We start from the raw sequence: 21885 nt of genomic DNA on the forward strand, positions 1-21885 counted from the left end.
AAAAAAAAAAAAAAATTTAAAGTAATCTCTATAGTCAATGTGGGGCTTGCACTCAAAACCCTGAGATCAAGAATTGCATGCTCCACCAACTGAGCTCCAGGCACCCTTACTCGTTCATTGACTCTTTGAGTAAACAACTGAGCAGTATTGGTAACATCTGTCAACCCGTAGAGAAACAGGGAATCTACATGAATTAATTTGCGTTTTTAAAATAATTATTAATCTTATCCTTTGTCCTCAGCTTTTAGCAAGTGGTCTTGCTAATAAGCTAGTATTTTTATTTTTTTTAACGATTTTATTTATTTATTCATGACACAGAGAGATGCAGAGAGAGAGAGGGGCAGAGACACAGGCAGAGGGAGAAGCAGGCTCCATGCAGGGAGCCTGACGTGGGACCGATCCTGGGCCTCCAGGATCACACCCTGGGCCAAAGGCAGCGGTAAACCGCTGAGCCACCTGGGCTGCCCTAAGCTAGTAATCTTAAATTTATTATCTCTGAATATATTTCTTCAATGCCTAGAGCTGAGTGTGGTTTAACCATTTCACCATTGGCAAATTACTTGCTTTGTGCTTGGCTAATAGACCTGCCTCTTGGATTTTTCGGACTATGGCTTTCCTGTGAATTGAGAATATTGGGTAACTACTTACTGTTTTAATATTGATGTATATTGACTTCTAACATAGCTATAGGGTCATTGCATAATAAACACGAAGCCTTCTCATATTACTTCATAGCAGAATAATCCAAATTTCTCCTCTGTGCCTTAAATCATGACACTGTACACTTTCTCTTCTTATTTTGACATGATAGCCATGCACTGGTAATACAAAGAAAGAAACTCACAGTGGAGTGTGCCAATATGCATATGTAGCGGTGAAAATGCTGTTGAGTTATAGCTCTCTCACTGTGATTCATAGTGCACTGAGCAGCAGTGAAAAGCTCTGTGAGCATCACAAATACAAGTAGCCACTCAATTCTGCCAGTGTAGTGTTGATGCCATCGGTAGGCAAAATGTAAATGAGTGAGTGCAGCTGTGTTTGATGTTATTTTTGGACACTGGAATTTGAATTTCACATAATTTTCATGTCATGAAATAATATTCTTTTGGTTTTTTTCAACTATTAAAAAGTGTAAAATCATTCTTAGCTTGCAGTCCTTACTAAAACAGATGGTGTGCTCATCTCCATTTAGCGTAAAGCATTACACCAAGGCCAAAATCAAGAAGGAAAAGATAGCATAAGATTTGACTGCTTAAAAAGATAATATAAGCTGCACATTGGGAAAACATATTTGGAACCGTGTGTCAGGATAATAAGGTTAATGTCATCCTAGTATGAAACAATACCTGCAAATAAGAAACAGACTGAAACATTATTAGAAAAATGGGCAAAGTTCACCAACTAGAACTTAATGTTGGTAACTATATCAACTGTTGATCCAGTACTGAACCACAAAAGGAGAAAGAAACCATGGAAGGCTTTCACTTTATGCTTTATACGCTTTGGTATTGCCTGAGATTTTTTTAAAGCTGCTTATTTAAAAATATTTTCTTTTTTTATTTTTTTAAGTAAACTTATGCCTAATGTGAGGGTTGAACTCAAGACCCTGAAATTGAGAGTCCTGTGCCTGCCAACTGAGCTAGCAAGGTGCCCCATTGTTTGAGATTTTTACAGCAAGCAGATACTGTATTTATTAGTATTTAAAAAGCCAAAAAAAAAGCCTTATAAAATTTTTGAATTGTTGGTTGGCTTCCTGGTCCCTAAATTTTCTATTTTCAAAGGAGGTAGAGAAAAGAGAATAAGTGGGACGCCTGGGTGGCTCAGTGGTGGGTTCCTGCGTTCGGCTCAGGTCATGATCCCGAGGTTTGAGATCGAGACCCATGTTAGGCTCCCTGTGAGGAGCCTGCTTCTCCCTCTGCCTGTGTCTCTCATGAATAAATTAATAAAATCTTTAAAAAGAAAAAAAAAAGAAATTAGGAGAGGAATTTTGAAAAATATAGGCCATTAGTCTATCTGCAAGTATATAAAAAAGTAACTCAATTTGTTTCAAAATTTAATTAATATTAAAGCTATTTTTTTAGGGACGCCTGGGTAGCTCAGCAGTTGAGCCTGTCTTTGGCTCAGTGCATGCTCCTGGAGTCCCTTTAAAATCTTTAAAAACAAACAAACAATTTTTTTTTAATGAAAAATTCCTTAAGCTTTTATGGGTTTTACTGCTATTCTCTAGTCCTGTACTCTTTTAAAAAACTATTTTCCTTTTTTTTTTTTTTAAGATTTTATTTATTTATTCATGACAGAGAGAGAGGGAGAGGCAGAGACATAGAGGGAGAAGCAGGCTCCATGCAGGAAGCCTGATGTGGGACCTGATCCCGGATCCCAGGATGACGCTGTGGGCGGAAGGCAGATGCCCAACCACTGAGCCATCCAGGCGTCCTTAGTCCTGTACTTTCAATATGATAGTCCTCAGAGCTGTGTGCTAGTGTATTGGACAGCATGTATGTAGAACATTTCCACCATCTGAAATTTCTGTTTGGAAGTACTGTGAAAATGAGACATATTGTTAGGAAAGCTAGTAAAAGTAAGTGAGGATAATGGGGTATTTTTCCATTTATTTATTTAATTTTATTTTTAAAGATTTTATTTATTCATGAGACACAGAGAGAGGCAGAGACACAGGCAGAGGGAGAAGTGGGCTTCATGCAAGGACCCCGATGAGACTCGATCCTGGGACCAGGATCACACCCCAGGCCGAAGGCGGCGCTAATCCACTGGGCCACTGGGGCTGCCCCATGGGGTATTTTTCTATCCAGAAATTTTGCTGAAGGAGAATTATGTTTTTATAATCCTGAGACATTGATGTGTGCTTTTTTTTTTAATATTTGCATTTTGTCTTTTATTTTAAAATAAGTTTACAGAGAAGTTGCAGTAATAATACAAAGAGCCTTTTCCTTCCTTGAGCCATTAGAGTAAGTTGCTCACTTGATGCTCCATTAGCTTTGAATACTTCAGTGTGTATTTCCTACAAATGGGGACATTCTGCCATGGAACCACAATACATCCATTAAAATCCGGAGCTTAGCAGTGATACAGTAGTACCAGCTAATCCTCAGATCCCATTCAAGTTTTACCAGTTGTCCCAATAATAACCTGTAGAGCAGAAGAATTCAGTTCAGAATCGCACATTAAATTTTGTTGTCCTGTCTTTGACTTGATCATCTTGATATTTTTGAAGAGTATAGGCTAATTATTTTGAAGATTGTTTCTCAGTTTGGGTCTGATTAGATTCAGAATATGCATATTGTCCTGAAAACCACATATATTGCGCTGTATTCTTATTTTGTTCTGTCATGAGGTACACAGTTTCTGTTTGTCTCATTTTTATGATGTTGATTGGGATCATGTGATTAAGATAAAGTCTGCTGGTTTTCCTTACTGTAAATTTACGTATTTTTTCCTTGGTGTAATCAGTAAGTATTTTGTGAGGAGGAAGCACTTTGAGACCATGTAAACATCTTATTCCTATCAAGCTTTTCCCCACTGGTTTTAGCATCATTGGTATTTCTTGGTTACCAGTGGTTACCAAATGATGATTTTTCTGTTTTAAACAATTTTTTTAAAAAGATTTTATTTTATTTATTTATTCATGAGAGACAGAGAGAGAGGCAGAGACACAGGCAGAGGGAGAAGCAGGCTCCATGCAGGGAGCTGGATGTTGGACTCAATCCTGGGACTCCAGGATCACAACCAGAGCTGAGCTGCCCTGATTTTTCTGTTTTTATCATTTCTTTCACATTTATCAATTGACATAAGGAAAAGCCTCTTCTCTCCTTTTATGTATTAACTTATATTAATATGTATTTATGCATTTCTAGTTTATTCAGTGAGTTATTGTCTATTAATGTTACTTTGATGCTAAATTTGTCCCAGATTTGACTAGTAGGATGCTCCTGGCTTCAAGCTGGCTTTTGTATCCTTTTGACACATTCTATCATTCTTTGATAACTTCCCTTCCTGACTTTGTGGTACGAGATGTTCCAGTCTCTTCCTGTACTTTTCCTGCCCCAGCCCTGAAATCAGTCATTTCACCAAGAAGTGAATTGATTCCTTTTATTGAAGAATAGAATGTATTTAGAAACCAAATCTAGATGCTAGATATGATTGTTCTCCTGGGGAATCAGTGCACCTAGGCCCTCTCAGTGGGCAGAGCTACTAGCTAATATACGCATATGTATGCATACATAAACATGTATGTATACTTAAACATACATGCATCTATATGTATGTGTGCACACATGCATGTACATTAGATAAGCTTTGTTCAATCATAAGTTAAAGTGCTATTGGCTGTTAGTTCAGTGTTAATGAATCAACAATAAGATACATCCAGAAAAATGAAGGGAATATTTGCTGGTTTGTACATGAGGTCACTTCAGAAAGAGCTAAGGTAACATATGTAGTGCATGATGAATCTATGGAAAAGTGAGTAAATTTGTGGATTTGTGAGATGACAAAAAAAAGTGTAGTGGACAGTGTTGTGCACTGTGAGTATTGTGAAGCATTTTTGTGATGAAGTGATTTTGTTAAATGCTTTTTCTGCATTGAGATGATCATGTGTTTCGCTTCTTTATTAATGTGATGGATAACACTGATGGACTTTTAAATAGCGATTAATTAGCTGTTAACTTCTGTTTAATTTCATTTTTTTGCCTTGTATTTAAGTTTGTTATGAATGACTGTTGGGTAAGAAGATCGTATTGCAAGCACATCTTCAGGATATCAAATATTGAGATTACCTTTTAAAATCAACTTCATTGGGATCCCTGGGTGGCACAGCGGTTTAGCGCCTGTCTTTGGCCCAGGGCGCGATCCTGGAGACCCGGGATCGAATCCCACATCGGGCTCCCGGTGCATGGAGCCTGCTTCTCCCTCTGCCTGTGTCTCTGCCTCTCTCTCTCTCTCTGACTATCATAAATAAATAAAAATTTAAAAATAAAATCAACTTCATTGAGGTATAATAAATTTTCTTACAATAAAATGTACCCATTTTCCATACACAATTGGATGAGTTTTGCCAAATTTATCAAAGTGACCATCCCACCAAATGAAGATACATAGCATTTCAATCACCGAGCCACTCGGGTGCCCCTCGAACTTCTTGATTGCATGATTTTGTAGGGTTTTCTGGGTCTAGTCGAATAGCAAACCGTTTTCAGAGATCACCTCAGGCCACTTAGTGAGCATGATGTTTTTGACATTCATCCATGTTGCTAGGTGTCAGTTTCTTTGTTTCTTTTTTCTGATTAGTATTCCATCGTGTGAATATACTATAGTTTATCTTCCATATGTTAATAAGCATTTAGGGTTTTTTTTAGTTTGATTCCCTTATGCATAAAGCTGCTAGGAGCATATGTGTTCAAGTCTTTGGTTAGATATAGGTCTTTGTTTCTGTTGGGTAAATCTTAGAAGTAGAACTGCTGCTGGGCTTTATGGTTTTAAGTGTGTGTTTAATTTTATAAGAACCTGCCAAATTGTTTTTTGTTTGTTTGTTTGTTCCAAACTGATTTATATCTGTAGTTTTTTTTTTTATATTTGTAGTTTTATACTTTACGTTCTCATCAGTGGTATGCAAGAGTTTCACTTCCACATCCTCACCAACGCTTGGTATTGTCAGTCTTTTACTTTTTAGCCATTATGGATGTCTCATTATGGTTTGCATTTTCCTAGTGACTAGTGATGTTGGATATCTGTTTATGTCCTTATTGGCCATTTGTGTTTTTACTTTTGTAAAGTGTCACCTTAAATCCTTTGCCCATTTGTTGCATTTTTTTGTTAATAGTATCTTATGCTTGAGTTGTAAGGTTGTTCTTTTTTTTAAGATTTTATTTGAAAGAGAGCGAGAGAGTGTGCAGAAGTAGGGGGAGAGGAGAGAGAAGCAGTCTCCTCACTGAGCAGAGGACCCTGACGCAGGGCTCTATCCCAGGACTCTGGGATCATGACCTAAATTGAAGGCTGATGCTTAACCTACTGTGCCACCCAGGTGGCCCCAGGGGTTCTTTGTATATTCTGGATACAGTCATTAATTACGTATATGTATACAGATATTCTCTCCCAGCCTGTGGCTTGTTTTTGTTTTTTATTTAAAAAGTTTTATTTATTTAATCTCTACAGCCATCCTGGGGCTTGAACTCATGATCCCAAGATTGAGTCATATGTTCCTCCAACTGAGCCAGCCAGGTACCCTTGGGCTTTTTTTTTCCATAAGAGGCACACACAGAGAGAGGCAGAGACACAGGCAAAGGGAGAAGCGGGCTCCATACAGGGAGCCCGATGTGGGACTCTATCCTGGGTCTCCGGGATCACACCCCAGGCTGAAGGTGGCGCTAAACTGCTGAGCCACCGGGTTGCCTGGGCTTTTGTTTTTTAATGGTGTCTCCCAAAGAGCAGAAATTTGTAGTTTTGATGAAGTCCAAATTACCACTTTTTTAAAAATTTTTTTTATTTTTATTTTATTTTATTTTTTTTATTTTTATTTGCATTTATTCTATGCAGAATTTACTCCCGGGCCATAAGTTTTTGTTTCTTCAGTTTCTTCTGGGGTATCTTTTTCTTCTGTGCAACCTCCTCTTCTGGTTTAGGAACAATCTGCTCTTTTTCAGTAAGAATCATCTCAATGTGGCAGGGAGAGCTCATGTATGGATTAATCCGGCCATGAGCCCTGTAGGTTCTACGTCGCATCTTGGGGGCTTTATTCACCTGGATGTGCTCAATGACCAGAGAATCTACATCTAAACCCTTAAGTTCGGCATTACTCTCCGCATTTTTAAGCATGTGCAGTAAAAATTCAGCACTCTTCTTGGGCCACCGACCTTGTGTCCAGCCCCACTGTTTGGCCAACTCCACCATTGTAGCGACGGAATGGCACACACTGCTTCTGCAAAGTGACATCTTTCAGATACTTGGTGGCTTTTCGAATATGCATACCCATGATGGCCTGGGCAGTTTCACGTGTGTTCTTAAAGTGAACACGAAGATTCGAACCTCTCGACTTGCATGATTTTGTAGGGTTTTCTGGGTCCATCGAGTAGCGAACCATCTCCGGAGGTCACCTCAGGCCGCTCGGGGGAAGAGCACCACTTTTTTTTTTTAAGAGTTCATGTTTTTTTTTGTGTGTGTCCAATCTATTGTTCAGTCTATCTGTAATAGACTGAATTCTAATAAGACCTCAGGGGTTTTGGGCAGCCCTGGTGGCTCAGCAGTTTGGTGCCGTCTTCAGCCCAGGGCGTGATCCTGGAGACCTGGGATCGAGTCCCACGTGGGGCTCCCTGCATGGAGCCTGCTCCTCCCTCTGCCTGTGTCTCCGCCTCTCTCTGTGTGTCTCTCATGAATGAATAAATAGAATCTTTGGGGGGAAAAAAAGGGCCTCAGGAGTCTTAAGGACCTGCACACTTCTATTATTTCTTTCCTGTGAGTGTGGGCAGGATCAGTGAATATGATGAGATTTTACTCCAGTGATTATATTACATAGCAAAAGATGTTAAAGATGTGATTAAGCATTTGACTGAGTCACTTAAAGGCAGACTAATCACATGAACCCTTAAAATATGGGTCTAGAAGCCAAAGCCAGGAGAATCAAAAGGTTTGAAACATGAGACTTCAGCAAGAGGGAAATTTTTCCATTGCTGGCTTTGATGATGGAGGGTCCTATATGGCGAAGATTGCAGATGGTCTCTAACAGCGGAGAATGGCTCCTGAGTAAGAAGTAGCAAAGAAACAGCGATCTTAGTTCTACAGCTGTAGGGAGCTGAATTCTGCCCCAACTAGGTGAAATTAGATGAGGATCCTGAACACCATGGGAACACAGCCTGGCAGACACCTTGAGTTTATCATTGTGAGATCCTTCACAGAAAATGCAGCCATGGACTTCTCACCTCCAATTTTTTGGTAATTTGTTACTCTGTAATATCAAATTAATACACTCTCGAGATTGTGAAGTTTTTTCTTACTGTTCTTATGCTTTTAGCTGTTATATTTAGGTTTAGATCTAATATCCTTTCCAGTTAATGTTAGTGGCGTGAGAATAAGATGCAAAGTTCATTTTTCCCCTGTATGGGTATCCAGTTGTACTAGCCCTACTTGTGGAAAAGATTCTACTGCCCCTGTTGAATTACCTTTGCATCTTTGTAGAAAATCAGATGGTCAAATATGTGTGGTTCTATTTCTGGACTCTGTGGTCTATTCTTTTGATTTATATGTCCGTATACCCATAGCATTGTTTTGCTTACTGCTAGGTAGTTTTCCAAACTTTTTTTTTCTTTATCAGTATTTTTTTTGTTATTATAAGATCTTTGGGTTTTCATGTAAATTTTAGAATCAGCTTGTCAGTTTCCATTAAAAAACCTGAGAATCTGTAAATTAGCTTGGGATGCATTGACATCTTTTACAACATTGAGTCTTTTCATCCATGAACAGATTATATATGTCTATTTAAGTATTATGTAAGTTCAGTAGGGTTTTGTAGTACAGGTGTTGTACATCTTATGTTAATAGTTATCCCTAAGTAATTAGTGTGTTTTTAAAATCCTGTTATAAATGGTATTTTAAGAAATTTCAATTTCCAACTCTTTATTACTAATATCTAAAGATACAGTTGACGTTTACATATATATTTATTTTATTTTGACCTTACATTCTGCTACTGTTAAACTTACTGTTTCTACTATTTTGTGGACTTAAAGTTTTCTATCTATAAGATCTCTGTGAATACAGTTTTATTACTACTTTCCTAACATAGCTAGTTTTTAATTTATTTTTCTCGCTTTGTTACATTACCTAGGACCTTCCAATATAATGCTGAATAAAAATGGTAAAATAGGGGATCCCTGGGTGGCTCAGCGGTTGAGCATCTGCCTTCGGCTCAGGGCTTGATCCTGGAGTCCTAGGATTGAGTCCCACATTGAGCTCCCTGTGTGGAGCCTGCTCCTCTCTCTGCCTCTGTCTCTGCCTCTCATGAATAAATAAATAAAATCTTTTTAAAAAATGGTAAAATAGGTATTCTTGCCTTGTTACTGATTTTAGGGAGGAAGCATTCAATATTTCACCATTATTTTTTTTGTTTTGTTTTGTTTTGTTTTTTTTTAATATTTCACCATTAAATGTGTCATTAGCTTTAGTTTTTCATAGAGAGTTTCTATCAAGGTAACAGCTTTCTTATGATTCATAATTTGGTGAAAGAAGTTTGTTGGAATGGCTTGGACCATAGGGAAAAGAGTGCAAAGTGGCCTTGTTTTTTGGACTCAGATATTCTTCTCTCTTTAAATCAACAATTGTTTTGGTTATTTTATGTTCTTTGCATTTTTATGTAAATTTTATTTTGTATATTTTAAAGATTTATTTATTTGACAGATTTTTTAAAGATTTTATTTATTTATTCATGAGAGACACACAGAGAGAGGCAGAGACACAGGCAGAGGGAGAAAACAGGCTCCACGCAGGGAGCCTGACGTGGGACTCGATCCCTGGTCTCCAGTATCACGCTGAAGGCAGCACTAAACTGCTGAGCCACTGGGGCTGCCCTAGGGCTACAACTTTGCAAGAGGTCTTGGATCCAATTTCTCATCTTTCTCAGGAGCCTGCTTCCTGTCTCCTTTCTTCTACTTGCCTACTTTATTCAAATGTCTTCACCAATGCTTCTGGGGCCACTACAGAAGTCAGCTCATACTTCCAGTTCTGTCTTTGTTTTTTTGGGTTTTGTTTTGTCTTGTTTTAGTTTTATTTTAAAGTAATCCCTAAACCCAATGTGGGGCTCGAACTCTCAGCCCTGAGATCAAGAATTGTGCTCTCCACTGACTGAGCTGGCTAGGTGCCCTCCAGCTCTGGCTTTTGGTTCACATTTTGTTTCATGCCACTGGCAGTTTTGTTCAGTTTCTTGAGAACTTAGCTAAGGTTCTCAAAGTATGTTAGTATTTATCCAGCACTTCTAGATTAGAGTAGCTAGAGAGTTTTAGTACATTTTCTAGATTGTTGTGTTGCAAGATAAAAAAAAGATGACTGTGCTTTAAAGATTGAGCTTAGGGGAGCCTGGGTGGCTCAGTTGGTTAAGCCTCTGCTTTCAGCTCAGGTCATATCCTAGGGTCCTGAGATCAAGCCCTGCATTGGGCTACCTGCTCAGCAGGGAGTCTGCTTTTCCCTCTGCCCCTCCCCTCTATTTGTGCTCTCTCTCTTGTTCTCTTTCTCAAAAAAATAAACCTTAAAAAAGAAAAGATTGACCTTAATATACACAGATTGGATATCAGCCAAACCACAAAACTACTTTTTACATGTTCATTTATTAATTTCTATTTTTAAATGGCAGCTCTGCTTTAAAAAAGATCAGGAGCCTGATTTTCCTGTCTACTTCCTGAGGAAGTAAAAAGGCAGAGACTTGGTGAACAGTTAGACCAGTTGTTGCTATAGTAAGCATGAGACTTCCTGGCAATGGCTTTATTAACAGTAGGAAATGAAATCATGGCAGTGTCTCTTTAATTTGCTACAAGGTTTGGTTCTATCTTCAGAGTAGAATGTTCTGCTATATCAAGAATCGGCTCTTCCAGTATATTTTATTCAGACAGTGATTAGACTGGCTTTGTACATTGCATCATACTTAGGAGTTTTCTAATTATATGACTGTTATGATACATTTCAAATGGGGCTTCAAAATTTTCCGTTTAGCTCCTTCTGGAGGGAAGCCCTTCTCCTCAAGTGGCTATTGACGTATATTGGTTATAGGCTCTATTCAACTAGGGAGTGAGAACAGATTTTGGAATCATATATATCTGGATTTGAGTCTCCTCTTTGTAACTTACCAATTGTTTGCACTGTTTGTACTGCTGTTTACCAGTTGTTTGTAACTGCAGACAGGTTATTTAATAGTTCTATGCCACAGTGTTTTCATCTGCAAAATGAAGCATTGATTTCCTGTGCTTGTTTCAGAGATAATGTTAAATAATGTAGATTAAAAAAAAAATAATGTAGTTTATACAGTTTGACACAATGCCTGGCACATAATAAGCGCTTAATAAGTGGTTATTATTGTAATCCTTGTTGAGTTGCTACTTTTTCATGTGCCTAGTTATTTCTAATTGATAATCAGCCATAGAGCTGGCATCTTCCAAGATTTGACCAAGTCGATTATTTCAACGATGCAGGCAATATTTGTTGGCTTTGAAAAGCAGAAAAGCCACCCAGAAAACAGAAAATAAGCAATTATTAATTAAGTCATTGGATATTAATGATTAATGATTATTATTTGTACTTAATAAGGTATATGATCCATGTTTGCCTGGGCCTTTAATGCTTTTTAAAATTTGCTGATTCTCTTTTCTCTTTAAATCTTACTATTACCAAGTTCAAGAATAAGCTAAACTGAAAAAGAAACTGGAGTCTTAGAATAGGAAAGAGTCAAATTCGTAGGCTATACCATTAACTTTCATGGTGGTGGAATTTTCTTTGTTTTGAACTAGGGGAAAAATTTGGGAACAAAGAGCCTGTGTTGCCTGGCTGGCTTGGTTGGTAGAACATGCCACTCTTGATCTCAGGGTTGTGTGTTCATGCCCCATGTGGAGTATAGAGATTACTTAAAAAAATAAAATCTTCGGGATGCTTGGGTGGCTCAGTGGTTGAGCATCTGCCTTTGGCTCAAGGCATAATCCCAGGATTCTGGGATCGAGTCCCACATCGGGCTTCCTGCATGGAGCCTGCTTCTCCCTCTGCCTATGTCTCTGTCTCTGTCTCTCTGTCTCTCTCTGTCTCTCATGAATAAATAAATAAAATCTTTAAAAAAAATAAAATCTTCAAAAAAGCCTTTTTTTTTTTAAAAAGGATTTTATTTACTTACTTGAGAAGAGAGTATGAGCAGGGGGAGAGGCAAGTGGAAAGGCAGAGGGAGAAAGACAAGCAGACTCCCTGCAGAGTGGGGAGCCTGACCTGGGGCTCCATCCCAGGATCCTGAGATCATGACTTGAGCCGAAGTCAGACACTTAACTGACTGAGCCACCCAGGCACCCCCTAAAAAGAGCCTTTTTGTAGATTGCTTAATGTGTGTGTTCTAAGAACTCTGCTAGGCTCTATGAATATTATTACTAATTATTATTTTTAGAGAGAGTAAGCAGGGAGGGGCAGAGGGAGAGGGGGAGAGAGAATCTTAAGCAGGCTCTACACCCAGCCTGGAGCCTTGCGGAGCTGGATCTCATGACCCTGAGATCATGATTTAAGTCAAAATCAAGAGTTGGGTGCTTAACTAACTGAGCCACCCTGGCACTCCTTTATGAATATTATTAAGACATAGTTCTTAATCAAGGATCTTAATGCCTGTGGAGGCAGGCCATGAACAGTTGCAGTGGTTTGTGACAAGTACTTTGCTGGAGGTAGTGATGGACTCTGGTGACTAAGAGAAAGGACAAAATTGGGACAACTGGGATTTCTGATTTGGGCAAAGGGATAGTTGGCAAACTGTGACCTGCTGATAGCTTTTGCACAGCCTATAAACAAAGAATTGTTTTTACCTTTTAAAGTGGTTGAAAAAATCGGAAGTATATTTTATGACATGGACATGGAGAAATTACATAAAATTCAAATGTCAGTGTTTATAAAGCTTTGTTGGACTACATCTGTATTCAAACTTGTTGTCTGTGGCTACTTTTGTGCTAAACACCAGAGCTGAATAATTGTGACAGAGGCTCCATTATCTGCAAAGCCAAATATTTACTGTGTGGCTCTTTATAGAAAAAGTCGGCTGACTCCTGGGGTAGATGGTGATCTTTATCCACTGGGATAAGCAATTAGGGGAACAGATATAAAATAAAATAACGTATTTCTTTCAGTATTGGTTATTTGAATCAGAGGTGCTTGTGAGATACTTAGGTCTAGAAGACAAGGGTATATATAGATCTAAGGTTCTGAAGACAGCCAAGGCTGAAGATAGATGGAGAAGAAAGGATGAGATCCAGAAGAATGGATGGGAGAGTGGTTCTCAGCTCTGGTTGCACAGTGGAATCACTTGCAGTACTTAAAAGCAATCAATCAATCAAAAGTATTTTCAGTCATTGCCACATGTTCCCTAGAGGAACAGTGCAGTAGAAGAGTCCTAGTTTGGGGAACAAGAGAGGAGTACTCCTGCCTTCCCTGGAAAGACCTGATTTCCCATTGAATCAAGTTCTCATGAGCTCTTCAGATGGAGCTCCCTGAAACATCTTGTTAAAGTGTATTCCTCTCCCTGGGAACAATCCATGGGTTTAAATTGGGCTGTTTTGTCTTTCTAAAGGTTTTTTCCTTTGCTAGTTGCAGGTGGCACCCCCCCCCCCCAAAGGTATTTAATGGAATTCCAATGAGTGGTGATAGATGTGGTTCAAGTAACTAAGGTAAGAGAAATTAGAGCTGCGAGGAGGCTTTGTCACCTGAGTTAGTGTTCTCACAAAATAAAGCTAAAATCAGATTCTCTCCCACTCCAGTTTATTTCTAAGCTGTACGAGTAGGTTATTTTTTGCGTTTCAAAACAATATAATGGTTCTCAAACTGCTCATGAATTTGAATTAAAGAGCTTTAAAAAAAAAAAAAAGTCTATGCCCTGTCACCCTGCCCTTGTTGAATTAAAGTTTCTGTGGGTAGAGCACAAGTAATTCTGATCTCCATACTTGTTGAAGAACTGATGCATGGAAACAGTCAAAGAGTGCAATACTCTGCCTTATGTGTAGCATTAAGTAACTTGTATTAATAAAGGAAAAATAGATTTTTATTATTCAAGCTTCCCATTGCTCCAGGTTTTAAAGTAGAAGTGTAAATCGGCACTGCAGCTTTGGAAAACTGTTGGATATTTTCTACAATGCCATTCCTGCGTTTTTACCATTGGGAAGTGAAAATGTAGGTCTACAAAAGTACTCGCATATAAATGTACACTGAAGCTTTATTTGTAATAGCTAAAAAAAAAATAGAAATAATCAAATGTCCAAAAATAGGTGAATAGATAAATATAAATTGTGATCTATTCATATAATGGAATCTTTTTCAGCAATAGAAAAGACCAGACTACCAATACACATAATAGCATGGATGAATCTCAGACGTATAATGTTAAGTGAAAGAAGCCAGACACAGCAAAAGTAAATGTAGTTTAGATACTGGAAGATGAGATATGATGGTAGTCAGACTAGTGGCTCCTTTAGCAGGAGGTGAGAGGTTGTCACTGGATGGATGCATGAGAGCCTCTGTAGCACTGAAGAGATTTTATAGGTTAATGTGTTTGTATACGTATTTTTTGTTATTTCTTATACACACCTAAAACTTTTCATTTTCATCATTTTTAAGTGTACAATTCATTGGCATCATGTATATTTGCATTGATGTACAGCCGTCACCACCATCCATCTCCAGAACTTTTTCATCTTCCCCACTGAAACCAACTCATTATAAACTAAATCTCATTCTTCCTTTCCTTCAAACCCTGGCAACCACTGTTCATTATACTTTCTTTCTCTATGAATTCAATTACTTTAGGTACCTCATGTAAGTAGAAGTATACAATATTTATCTTTTTGTGTCTGGCTTATTTCAGTTAACACAGTGTTTTCAAGGTTCATCCATATTGTAGCATGTATCAATTTATATCCTTTTTAGGACTGAATAATATTCTGTTGTATGTATATACCACATTTTATTCATTCCTTTATCCTTTGGTGGACATTTGAGTTGTCTCCACCTTTTGTCTGTTGTGAATAATGCCATAATGAATATTGGTATACAGATATCTCAAGTCCCTGCTTTCATTTCTTTGAGGTATCTACTTAGAAGTGGAATTGCTAGATCAGATAGTCATTAATTCCATGTTCAGGTTTTTTATTTTTTTATTTTTTTATTTTTTTACCACCATACTGTTTTCCACAGTGGCTGCACTATTTTACAATCCCATCAGCATTGCACAAGATTTCTGATTTTTCTATATCCTTACCAGCACTTACTTTGTATTTTTTTATTCATTCGTTAAAAAAAAATTTTAATTCTAATGTAGTTAACATATAGTGTTATTAGTTTCAAGGGTACAATATAAGTGATTCAGCATTTCCATACATCACCCAGTGCTCATCTAGTGATGAGCACTCCCTAATCCCCATCACCTATTTCATCCATCCCCTGCCCACCTCCCCTCTGGTGACCATCAGTTGTTCTGTATAGTTAGGAGAGTCTGTTTTTTGGTTTCTCTCTCTCTCTTTTCTTTTGTTTGCTCGTTTGTTTTGTTTCTTAAATTCCACACATGAGTGAAATCATATGGTATTTATTTGTCTTTCTCTGACTGACTTATTTCTCTGACTTATTTCACTTACCATAATATTCTCTAGCCCCATCCCATGTCATTCCAAGTGGCAGGATATCATTTTATTTGCTTTTAATATATTTTTTAAAGATTTTATTTATTCATGAGAGAGAGAGAGAGGGAGAGAGAGAGAGAGGCAGAAACACAGAGAGGGATAAGCAGACTCCATACAGAGAGCTTGACGTGGGACTTGATCCCGGGTCTCCAGGATCATGCCCTGGGCTGAAGGCGGCACTAAACCACTGGGCCACCGGGGCTGCCCTTCATTTTATTTTTAATGGCTGAATAATATTCCCGTGTGTGTGTGTGTGTGTGTGTGTGTTTGTGCATATGTGCATGTATGTGTATACATGTGTGTTTACACGGCAAATCTTCTTTATCCATTCATGTATCAATAGACTCTTGGGGTGCTTCCATAATTTGGCTATTGTAATACTGCTGTAAACATGAGGGTACACATATCCCTTTGTTTTTTGTTTTTTTTTAAATAGTTTTATTTATTTATGATAGTCACAGAGAGAGAGAGAGAGAGAGGCAGAGACACAGGCAGAGGGAGAAGCAGGCTGCATGCACTGGGAACCTGATGTGGGATTCGATCCCAGGTCTCCAGGATCGCGCCCTGGGCCAAAGGCAGGCACCAAACCGCTGCGCCACCCAGGGATCCCCCACATGTCCCTTTGAATTAGTGTATTTGTATGTCTTGGGTAAATACCCAGTAGTGCAATTACTGGATAATAGGGTAACATTTCTAAAAAATTTTTTTTAAAGATTTTTTATTTATTTATTTATTTATTTATTTATTTATTTATTTATTTATTTATTTATTTATTTATGAGAGACAGAAGCAGAGACATAGGCAGAGGGAGAGGGAGAAGCAGGCTCTACATAGGAAGCCCAATGCAGAACTCAATCCCAGGACCCTGGAATAATAACCTGAGCCAAAGGCAGACACTCAACCACTGAGCCACCCAGGCACCCCATAGGATAACTTTTTGAGGAACCTCTATAATGTTTTCAACAGTGTACCAGTTTGGGTTGCCACCAACAATGCTAGAGGGTTCCTTTTTCTCCACATCCTCTCCAACACTTGTTTCTTGTGTTTTTTATTTTAGCCATTCTGACAGGTGTGAGGTGATGATCTCATTTTTTAATAATAACCATATTAATGGGTGTGAAATGGTATCCTGTTGTGGTTTTGGTTTTTATTTCCCTAGTGATTAGTGATGTTGAGAGCATCTTTTCATCTGCTTATTGGCCATTTGGATATCTTCTTTGGAGAAATGTCTATTGAAGTACTTTACCTGTTTTAAAAATTCAGTTGTCATAATTTTTTTTGTAAAGATGAGATTATACTATGCATGTTCTATAACTTTAAAAAGTTTTTAATTCTTACTGTAATATGCACACAAGGTTATAAAGAAGATACTGCAAAAGAGCCTGAAATAAACATGTTCTTCAGCTCCCTATCCTATTGGTTGTGATATGCTATAATTGTTTTCTTTAAGACTGGTTTGTTGTTATTGTTTTTTTATTAAGATTATATTTATTAGAGAGCACAAGCGAGAGAGCACAAGCAGGAGGAGCGGCAGAGGGAGAGGGAGAAGTAGGCTCCTCACTGATCAGGGAGCTGGACACGGGGCTCGATCCCAGGATCCCAGGATATCATGACCTGAGTCGAAGGCAGATACTTCACCAACTGAGCCACCCCAAGCACCCCGAGTCTGTTTTATTGATGAGCTCCATTTATAAAGCTAAATTATATACTTATATTGCTGTTTGTTTTTTTAACCTTAAAAAAAATCACCTTACCTGATTTTCTACATCAGTATGAGTGATGAAGATTTACCACATGCTGCTCTCTCCCCTCTCCAAATTGTTGTGTGCATGATTTTTTTCTTCTTTTGTGTATTAGTTTCCTGGGGCTGCCATGACAAAGTACCATAAACTGGGTGGTTCAAACAACGGAAATTTTTTATTTCACAGTTCTGGAGGCTAGAAGTAAAAAATTAAGGTGTCAGCTGCTTCCTTTTGAGGGCTGGAGAAGAGAATCTGTTCTTGCCTCTCTTAACTCTTGGTAGCCTCAGACATTCTTGGCCTTATACATGATGTTCTCCCTGTGACTTCGCATCATTTTCCTCTATGCGTGTCTTTCGCTGGGTCCAAATGTCCTGTTTTTACATGTATACCATTCGTATTGGATTAGGGCCCATTTTGATGACCTCATTTTAACTTGATCATTTGCAAAGACCCTGTTTCCAAATAAGATCATATTCACAGGTATTGGGGGATTGGGACTTTAACATCTTTTGAAGAGACAAAAATTTAACCCATTAACAAGTCAATTAACTTTCTAACTACTAGAAATACTCTTGAGCCTCTATCTTTTGTTGTGTTCATTTTCAGTAGTATGTTTTACCTTTCCCACTTTGTCAGATGATATTAACATTCCTTTCTTTCTGTCAGATGCAGTTTTCAGTTTAACCTGTCAAAATTTTAACCTCTCTATACTGTCCTCAGAACACTGCCAAGCTTTTCATGGTCTATCCATAGGTTATCTCTAAAACTGAAAAAGCCGGGGATGCCTGGGTGGCTCAGTGGTTGAATGTCTCCCTTTGTCTCCTGGAGTCCCTGGATTGAGTCCCTCATCAGGCTCCCTGCACGGAACCTGCTTCTCCCTCTACCTGTGTCTCTACCATTGTCTCTCTGCATCTCTCATGAATGAATGAATGAATGAATGAATAAACAAATAAATAAATAAATAAAATCTTTAAAGATAAATAAAACTGTAAAAGCCCATAAACAGCATTTACATTACTATAGCTAAGTAAATATTACTCATTCTCAGGCCAAGTATTGTTTTGTGGGTTTATATATTTTTCCCTGTAAGTTTAATGTTGTGGACCCTGGGCTATTCAAAGGAGAAAATGAAGGAAAAAAATTAATTCTTTTTTGAAAGTATCCATTATTTCCAGTCATATATTTTTAAAGTATTTTATTTATTTACTTGAGAGAGACTCATACACTTTTAAAATATTTTTAATGTATTCATTTGAGAGAGCATGAGGAGTGGGGGAGGGTCAGAGGGAGAGGGAGAAACAGATTCCCCACTGAGCAAGGAGCCCCACACGGGGCTGAATCCCAGGACCCTGAGATCATGACCTGAACTGAAGGCAGACAATTACTGAGCCACCCAAGTGCCCCCTCATACAGTTTTTTCTTGTTGATTCTAATTTTCTTTTTTTCTTGTCTGACTTTATTATTATCTCACTTTTCCCCAAGCTCTCAGTCATACACATTCTAGTCTATTAAGACCTTGCTCACATTTATACTGATTGTTTTCGGGCCATCTGCACAACTGCATTCTTGAGATTTACCCTACGTTTTTGAGTTGGACCCACTCAACTGATCTTTGATCTCAGTCTTTCCTTTTTTTTTTTTCTTTTAACTTTTATTTATTTATTTATTTTAGAGAGAGAATGAGCAGGGGACGGGAGGAGCAGAGGGAGAGGGAGAGAGAGACTCCCAAGCAGACTCTACACTGAGTGTGGAGCCAACATGGGGCTCATGGCCACAGAGATCAGACCCAAGCTGAAATCAAGAGTTGAATATCCAACTGACTGAACCACTCAGGCACCCCATTTTTTCTTTCTTTTTTTCTTTTTTTAAGTTTTTTTGGAGTTCATTCTCAGGTAACTTCTTGAGAGAAGGGGCACATGGCAAATAAACTTTGATGCCTTCTAATATCTGTCCTTCCCTTACGTTTATGTGATGGTTTGATTGAGTATAGAATTCTAAGTTGCAGGTTATTTTCCGTCAGAGCTTTGAAGTCCTTGTTCTGCTTTTTCTGATATCCATTGTTGTTTATGAGATGTAGAAATTTATCCTCATTTTTGTTTCCTGTAGGAAATTAATCTTCCATCTCTGGAAGCTTATCATTTATATTCTATATTTTCCAGAATTCCATAGTGTGCACTGGGTGGGCCCTCTTAATCTGAAGATTAATATTTTTCACCTTTAATGAATTTTCTTTATTCTTTTTTTTTAAATTTTTTTATTTATTTATGATAGTCACAGAGAGAGAGAGAGAGAGGCAGAGACACAGGCGGAGGGAGAAGCAGGCTCCATGCACCAGGAGCCCGATATGGGATTCGATCCCGGGTCTCCAGGATCGCGCCCTGGGCCAAAGGCAGGCGCCAAACCGCTGCGCCACCCAGGGATCCCTCTTTATTCTTTTTTAAAAGATTTATTTATTTTGGAGAGAGGGCAAGTAGGGGAAGAGGGAGAGAGAGAATCTCAAGCCAACTCCCCCCACTGAGTGCAGAGCCTGAGGTGGGGCTCTCTCTCACAACCCTGAGATCACGACCTGAGCCAAAACCAAGAGTTGGATGCTGAACTGACTGAGCCATCCAGGCACCCCTTGTTTTCTGAATTTTAAAAAGTGCATTTATTTTTTATTTCTGAAGATAGTAATTTTTAAAAGTTTGTTTTTCTGAAATGATCCCTATTTCCTCCAGTCATTTTTTTTTTCCTGTTTATCTTGGTCTGGTGATCCTTGCCTATTCTTTCTTCTTTAAGAATGAAAGATTAAATGGGACTGCCCCAAAATGAAAAGCTTTGCACAGAAAAACAAATCATCCACAATCAAACAGTTGAATGGGAGAATATATTTGCAAATGATATATTCAATAAGGGGTTAATATCCAAGATACATAAAGAACTTTTACAACTCAACATCAGAACAAACCTGATTTAAAAATAGGCAGAGGAGGGGGTCCCTGGCTGGCTCAGTCAGTAGAGTTTTTAGACTCTTTAGATCAGACTCTTGATCTCAGGGTTGTGAGTTTCAGCCCCACATAGGGCATGGAGCCTACTTTAGAAAAAACGGGAGGGGGGTGCTGAATAGGACAGCTGAGCCACCCAGGCTGCCCGAGATGTATAATTTGAATGCCAGTCATCATTTTGGTCATGGTAAAGGATTAGTGAATACAAAGGAAAATTAGGAACACACTAGGAGGAACACTTGGACAGTACCTGCTGTGTACTAGATTCAATGATAGAGGTTTTACCGTATTACATGTAGATATACTTACACATATATATTTTATAGTACAGCACTCCGCTGATACTAGTGGGGAGAGATTGTTGTTTTTAAGATGAGGAAATAGGGCAGCCTGGGTGGCTCAGGGGTTTAGTGTCGCCTTCAGCCCCGGTCGTGATCCTGGAGGCCCAGGATTGAGTCCCATGTCAGGCTCCCTGCATGGAGCCTGCTTCTCCCTCTGCCTGTGTCTGTCTGCCTCTTATAAATAAATAAATAACATCTTTAAAAAAATAAAGATGAGGAAATGAAAACTCAAAAGTTAGATACCAAGCTAAGTGACAGAGCTAAGATTGAAATGAAAGTTTGTGTGACTCTGCCCTGTTGCCTCTCTAAGGAAATAATCGCTTCCTTAATTTTTCACATATGTCTCTAACCTGAGCAGTGTTAGTCCTTTGGTCTTCACCTGTATTGGGCATTTGCTGAGAGTAAGCACTTTGGGGGATTCAGAGAAGTAGGCTTGGATTCTGCTCTCAAAGAGTATCTAGTGTATGTTGGTGTACAAGATGTTTGCCTATGGGCCAGGAGCTCATTGAAGATGGGACAGGTCTTAATTGGCTTTCTAAACCCAGCACGTGGCACAGTGTCTGGCTTTTCAGTGAAAATTTGTTGGGTCAGTGACTAAACTGGAAAATGAATGCAAGACTTTGCCTTTTTCTTTTCTTGCATTCCTAACATTTAATGCAATGCCTGGCCTATAATGGGACTCAAATAAAATGTTGGTGTGTGAGTAGTAGAGGAAAAAAAGCTGTGGGAGCTAAAATTTACTTGTAGTTGTGTCCAGAGAACTGGAAACCTGAGAAACTTTTGAGAAGGGAGATGACCATCACATGTCAAATGCAAGTTCAAGAGAATAAAAACTGGGAAAAAATTGGATTTGATGAGAAGGTTATTTGTAGATTTGAGAGTGATGGCATTAAGAATACAGTGAGGTCCTTAATGGGAGGTAGATAGTGAGGAACTAAAAGCAAAGCACATCTCTTTAAAGCTTTTATTTATTAGAGAGCATGTGTTTGTGCGCGTAGGAAGGTGGGGGAGAGAGAGGGAGAAGTAGAAGCAGATGCCTTGCTGAGCAGGGAGCTCGACATGGGGCTCCATCCCAGGACCGTGGGATCATGACCTAAGTTGAAGGTAGATGCTTAACTTATTGAGCCACCCAGGCACCCCAAAAGCAAAGTACATCTTACCCTAGTTGGAGGTATGAGGAAAGAAGGGAAATGAGGCTGTAAGGTTAAATGGGGGTAGTTGTTTTGTTTGCATTTTAAAAAATCTGTTTGGAACATCTGTGCCTATTTGTAAGCAGAGGAAAATGAGGGCTAGAGAGGAAAATTTGAAGGTACTCAGAAGGGAAGGCATACTGTAGGGGAAAGATCTCAAATGGGATCAAGGACACAGATTAAAAGGCTTTGAAAGGATGAGGGAATCTCTTCTTCTAGTCTAAACAGAGAGA

At 38.6% G+C, this 21885-nt stretch overlaps 1 protein-coding gene and 1 pseudogene across 2 annotated transcripts in view; one reads left to right on the forward strand and one right to left on the reverse strand.

Annotated features, from left to right (window-relative positions):
- The window catches only part of PTPRA (protein tyrosine phosphatase receptor type A), a 165704-nt gene that overhangs the window by 33154 nt on the left and 110665 nt on the right, over positions 1-21885 (forward strand). The gene's annotated exons all lie outside the window — the stretch shown is intronic.
- LOC121477977 lies at positions 6553-7117 on the reverse strand (annotated as a pseudogene).

This window comes from Vulpes lagopus, chromosome 18, assembly GCF_018345385.1.
Source record: "Vulpes lagopus strain Blue_001 chromosome 18, ASM1834538v1, whole genome shotgun sequence".
Taxonomy (NCBI): domain Eukaryota; kingdom Metazoa; phylum Chordata; class Mammalia; order Carnivora; family Canidae; genus Vulpes; species Vulpes lagopus.